Genomic DNA, 6,031 nt, shown 5'->3' on the forward strand with positions numbered 1-6,031 from the left:
CAACCCAAGCATAAAAAACACCGATGAAGGCCAGGCAGTGGTGGCATAGGCCTTTAGTACCAGCACTAAAGTCAGAGGCAGGCAGAGTTCAAGGCCAGCTTAGTCTACAGAGCGAGTTCCAGGACAGCCAACTCTACACAGAGAAACCCTGCCTCAAAGCACCCCCCTCCCAAATAAAACACTGAGACAGGTAACGGAGTCCTAATAAGTTAGAAACTGTCCAGAAGCACCTAAGTGCTGGCTTTTAATGTCACCAAACAGACCACTGTTTCTTTTCTTTTCTTTTTTTTTTTTTTTTAAATCAAGTAAATGAAAAAAAATATCCTACAACCGTTAGTTCTGCCTTTAGGTAACCATGACAATAAATAGGTCAATATAATTCTTTCTGATATTAAGTAGTGTTTTGTTTTGTTTTTTTGAAACAGACAACTCACTAGCAATTCAGATATGGTGTCTAAAAGTATGATCAGCTGCAAATCAAACAAACGGCGACCCAATTTTCCTTAAGTCCAATCTGAAAGCAAAGCTACTTTGCAGTCTTTTTCCGAAGATACATTTAAAATAGAGTTCGGAGAAATCATCTAGGCACAAGGAAAAACAAGTTTTTAATCCAGTCACATAACGCAAGTTGGAGCCTAAACGGATGAGTCTTTAATAAGTCTCGCTTAACAGCATTACACAAAAGCGCCTCTTAAAATGCCGTTGTGAAGCACATAAAATATGTTTTTACAGGTAAATGCTTTTGGAATTAACAACTATAAGACAATCTTCCGAGCCCCAGGGCTGTGAACAAGCCTCGGAGCCTCCACTGCCCGCCTCCCTACAGCAGAGTTTCTGCGTCCCGGGTGCCGCGGAGGCGGCGGCGCGTGTGGACCCGGGTTAGCCTGGAAAGCCTCGTCCCCGCGCAGCCCCGCCGTGTGCAAGGTCGAGTGGGGCCGAGTGGGGCCTAGCGGCGCCCGGGACCCAGCCCGACCGAAGGCCGGCCGCCATTTCCGGCTGAAAGCAGCCTTCACCTCGTTCTGCGGCGCCGTCACCCCGCTCCTGTCTCCTACACCCGGCTCCCGCCGCCCCACCTAATTTGAGGGCCACCCGGCAGTGAGCTCACCTGTCGGCCCGCCCGCCTGTCCACCGGTTCCGCGGTTCCGTACTCCCTACCGCGGTGCTGCTGGGCAGCCGGCCGTCCCACTGCTCGGCCTGAGGATCCGGGGCGGCGACAGCGGCAGCAGCGGCAGCAGCGGCAGAGGACGGCGGAAGCGGCACCGGCGGCGGCGAGAACGCGCACGCTCACGAACTGGTACTTGCGCCCCCGGAAGGACGTGTGCTCGGCCGGTCACAGGCGGCTGCGCAGGCGCCCGGCGCGCCACGCAGAGTGGGCGGGGCCAACGTGACAGTGCCGCGCGGGGGCTCAGCTGAGTCGGTGTGCCGAGCCCTACGGGAGGGTCTGCGGGGAAGGTTACGGTGGTGGGCGGAGCCCGCAGCTACTAAGGGAAGCCGGACGCCACAGCCCCCACCGCGCAGGAACAGGATCTAGGCGTGAGGGCACAAGAAGTGACTCAAAATGCCCTGGAAAGCCGAGGCTGCACTCCACTGAGTTAATGCACCCGTCTTGCAGTTGAGTTTGCTCAGTGCTTCACTTAAGCCTCAAAAAAATTTACTAATCCTTACCAAAATTTAGAGACGGAGATGGTGGGGAGAGGGAGACCATCTTCATCTCTAGCCACTGCTAAGGGACTAACGATTTTGGTCATCTCTGGAGACCACCCAGAAAGAACGCTTCTGCTTGTCTCCCCAGTCACTGAAAAACCAACCGCCATTACTTAACCATCCTCTAGGAAATCACCTGCAGTCATGTGCTGGACAAGATAAGGACTTTCCTTCCTGCTCTCCCGTACAATCCTTCTTCAACCTGTTGATTTATTACGGAGAAACCTAGTCACTCCTGCCAATTACCCCCTGTAATACTCCTATTGTTTAGCTGGGCATAGTGGGAAGTAGAGGCAGACGGATCTCAGAGTTTGAGGCCAGCCTGGTCTATAAAGCGAGTTCCAAGACAGGGCCGTTACACAGAGAAACCTTATCCCAAAAAAACCTACTACTCTTTCATTTTCATTCTTACCTACCATTTTTAATTACAATTTTTTTAGATAATTACATCAGTTCCCCCTTCCCAACCCTCTCATGTTTCCACATACCCTCGCCTCCCTTCTTCCCCTCCCCCTCTCTCTTTCAAATTCATGGCCTCTTGTTGTTACATACATAATTCCTAGATATATGAATACAACCTGTTAATAGTATGTTTTCAAGACTGACTATTTGGTATGGTATAACCAAGTGCTATGCTCTTTCCTCAGGAAGACTTTCTCCAGCTCTGAGAATTCCTGTTGTCCTTGTTCAAGCCAGTTAGGCAGCCATGTTGGTTAGACTTCATGGATGTAGCTTCTCTGACATTTCTAGGAAACACAATCTTACAGCAAACTTTCTGTTCCCCTAGTTCTTACAATCTCTCCTTCCCCTTTTCCACAACGATCCCTAAGCCTTAAGTGCAGGAGTTGTGCTGTAGATTGATCAGTCGGGACTGGACTATAACTCTGCATTTTAATTAGTCGCAGTTTTCTGTAATGATCTCCACCTGTGGAAAGAGGGTGAAAACTACACATATCTGTGGGTATAAGGATACATATTTAGGATATGATTAGGGATTATGCTGTTTTAGTAAAGTGATCCCGGGAGTTGGCTAGGTTTCCAGTATCAGGCATGATTTCCCTCTTGCTGAGCAGACCTTAAGTACAATTAAGAGTTGTCAGTTATGAACAAGGTGCCACTAATGTGACCATAAGTCAGCTTTCAAAATCAAAGCAAATGTCACTCAAGGCACCCATAATGCACTTACTTCTCCCTTCATCTTCTACCTTTCCTCACTCCGTCTGAACTCAAATTGGCACATTTTCCAGTCTCAGACTGTCAGGAGCAGACAGCTCAAGAAACTCAGTAAGTTGTGCAACATCAAGCAAGTAACAAAAAAACGCTCACAAAAATCAATAAGCAGAGAGACCATTTATCTATTTGACACAAGGGAAGGAAAGCCAGGTGTACTAGCACAAGCCTGCCATTCCAGCAGACAGAGAAGGCTCTTGAATTTTGAGGTTGAAGCTATGTAAGGAGACCATTTGAGAGGGAGAACATGAGTGAAAAGATTCCACAGTTGGGGGCTGGAGTGATGGCTTAGAGGTTAAGGGCCCTGGCCACTCTTCCAAAGGACCTGGGTTCAATTCCCTGCACCCACATGGTAGTTTACAGCTGTCTCTAACTCCAGTTCCAGTGGATCTGACATCCTCACATAGACATGCATGCGGCAAAGCACCAATATACATAAATTTTTTTAAAAAAGATTCCATAATTGGAAGAAATAGCAAAATGGACCTGGAACCGACTGAAGACTGAAGCTATAAAGCTGTCCACCTTGGGATCCTTAGGTGAGTCCCTCCAGAGCTAGGATTTTCTAATATCTCCAAATACAAAAGTTTTATGTGCTAAGATGTTTGTAACAGTGTCATAACTAATAGTGAAAATGGAAAAAATCCCATACCTTTAATTAGGAGACAGCAGCAGGCAGATCTCTGTGAGTTGAAGGCCAACCTGGTCTACAAAGTGGGTTCCAGGACAGCCAGAGCAACACAGAGAAACAGCCTCGAAAAACAAAAATGGAAAAGAAAATAATTATTGTAATAGTGAAAATGGAAAATTGCAACCCAACTGTACAAGTAAGCACATTCAAATGGAATATAGCCATTAAAGTGCATACAAAATAGCTGGGTGGTGATGCCACATACCTTTAATCCCAGCACTCAGAGGCAGGCGGATCTCTGAGTTTGAAGTTAGTCTGGTCTACATAATAAGTTCCAGGACAGCCAGAACTACACAGTGAAACCTTGTCTTGAAAACCAAAAAAAAAAAAAAAATATATATATAAAATACTTATAGGGAAAAAAATGGCTACAAAACACACACACATAACTGTTTGTGACAGCTCTTCAGTCGACTGCAAAAGCATGATGTTTAAGAAAATTACAACTTCACAATTAAATGAGCCAATCTTTTTTGTTTTTATTCTTTTTTGTCTGTTTGTTTTGTTTTGTTTGTTTTTGAAGACAAGGTTTCTCTGTGTGGCCCTGGCTATTTTGGAACTTTTCATAGACCAGACTGGCCTTAAGCTCACAGACATCTGTTGTGAAAGAGTATTTAACTATGTAAAGATGTATTGCTGTTTCAACTTGCAGGCGTAAGGCACATGACCGGTCTAATAAAAAGCAGAATGGCCATAACTAGGCAGAAGAGGGACAGGTGGGCAGAGAGAAAAGGGGAGCCAGCCAGTCAGTTGGGGGGGGGGGGGGCAGACAGACAGGGGGAAGCAGGAAAGCAGGATGGACAGTAAGTATATATATGAGGTAAATGAGTCTTGGGGCAGCATATACATTAATAGAAATGGGCTAATTTAAATTTTTTTAAAAAAAGTAACTAGAAATAAGCTTAAATAAGGCAGAGCATTCATAATTAACCTCTGTGTCATGATTTGAAGGCTGGGAGTCCAAGAAAGCCTGCTATAGATATCCGACTATCTGCCTCCTCAGTGTTGGGACTGAAGGTGTGCACCACTATGCCAAGCTAGCAAGCCAACCTTTAAGACAGCATTTGACAGGAAGTTATCTGACAAATATGGGCAGTAGTTAAGAATTTGGGGTTAAGCCGGGCGATGGTGGCGCACGCCTTTAATCCCAGCACTCGGGAGGCAGAGGCAGGCGGATCTCTGTGAGTTCGAGACCAGCCTGGTCTACAGAGCTAGTTCCAGGGTAGGCTCCAAAGCCACAGAGAAACCCTGTCTCGAAAAAAAAAAAAAAAAAAGCAAAAAAAAAAGAATTTGGGGTTAAAGGCATGCAGTGGTGGTGCATGCCTCTAACCCCAGTACTCAGGAGGCAGAGGCAAGTAGGTCTCTGAGTTCAAGGTCAATCTAGTCTACAGAGTAAGTTCCAAGAACAGGCACCAAAACAACACAGAAAACCCTGTCTCCAAAAAAAGAAAAAAAAATTCTTTTTGAGGGGGTTTTCATATTTGCCTTTGATGCTAAGGGCTTTATCTTATCCCTTCATTTAACTAAGGCACCCTACCCTTAAGCTGAGTCTTCAAATATGGCTGTTCTCTGCTACTACGAGCCCCTCAAATGTGCCCTGGTTCTACCTATCCCACTCATTCCAGGACACCATACTGTCAAAATACCTTCATCACACCTCATTTTATTAGAGCCAAAGTTACTCACAGGAACACATCTTCCTCAAGAAGTGCAATTCTTGATAACTGGATCCATGAACACAATCATGTACCCACAAAGCCTGCCTGGCAAGCAGTCTCTTATCCACTGATTAATTTAAGGTATCTGCTTAATGACTGGAGTGCACTGAATTGTCTTCCAATATAACCCAGGGCAAATACTGAATTTCTAGTTCAGATCCAGTTGTTGCCCTGCTGTCTGAACTTGCCCAGTGTGAGAGCCACTCACTGACCATACCACTCAGTTCTCCTGATCAGGCCAACAATTCCAATTTACCCTGTTCACTAAGCACTTAGGAGGAAATCACTCATCATTTCACATGACCCCGCACCGGCAGAAACAGGATCATACCTCTTAAGAGTGGTTGTGCCATGGAGTGACAGTCTTCTCTTAGTAGGGCTTAAGAATGCTGGTCTTCCCAATGCCCACTTCTGCCAGGTGAGCTCCTGAGGATGACTGAGACTCACAGCAAAAGCCAGCAAAAATGCTAGATGATCACAGGAACAAAAAGGCCCCTTCAGTGGAGCCAATCTTGATGAAGAACTGCAAGCCCCTTAACTGCATGCCTGGCATGCATCCCTGGTCTCATTCAGAGATGCAGCTTCTACACAATTCGCTCTGTTTATATGCACACCAAAGACTTGTAATTTGTACATGAGTGTCTCCTGCTTGCCCCCGTTCAAAGCAAGGAATCATGTGCATTTACTC

At 46.1% G+C, this 6,031-nt stretch overlaps 1 protein-coding gene across 3 annotated transcripts in view; it reads right to left on the reverse strand.

Moving 5' to 3' along the window:
* The window catches only part of Dnajc5 (DnaJ heat shock protein family (Hsp40) member C5), a 34,642-nt gene extending 33,338 nt beyond the window's left edge, over positions 1-1,304 (reverse strand). The window contains exon 1 of one of the 3 annotated variants that reach the window (XR_005973386.1): positions 1,106-1,304. The gene's annotated coding sequence lies outside the window, so the exon portion shown is untranslated. The remainder of the gene's footprint in view (positions 1-1,105) is intronic. The other 2 variants (XM_041641718.1, XM_041641717.1) reach the window with 2 other exon arrangements.
* Positions 1,305-6,031: the final 4,727 nt, after the last annotated feature.

The sequence above is a fragment of the Microtus oregoni genome, unplaced genomic scaffold, assembly GCF_018167655.1.
Source record: "Microtus oregoni isolate MIOR12 unplaced genomic scaffold, Mior012 000071F_ref0000514, whole genome shotgun sequence".
Classification (NCBI taxonomy): Eukaryota; Metazoa; Chordata; class Mammalia; order Rodentia; family Cricetidae; genus Microtus; species Microtus oregoni.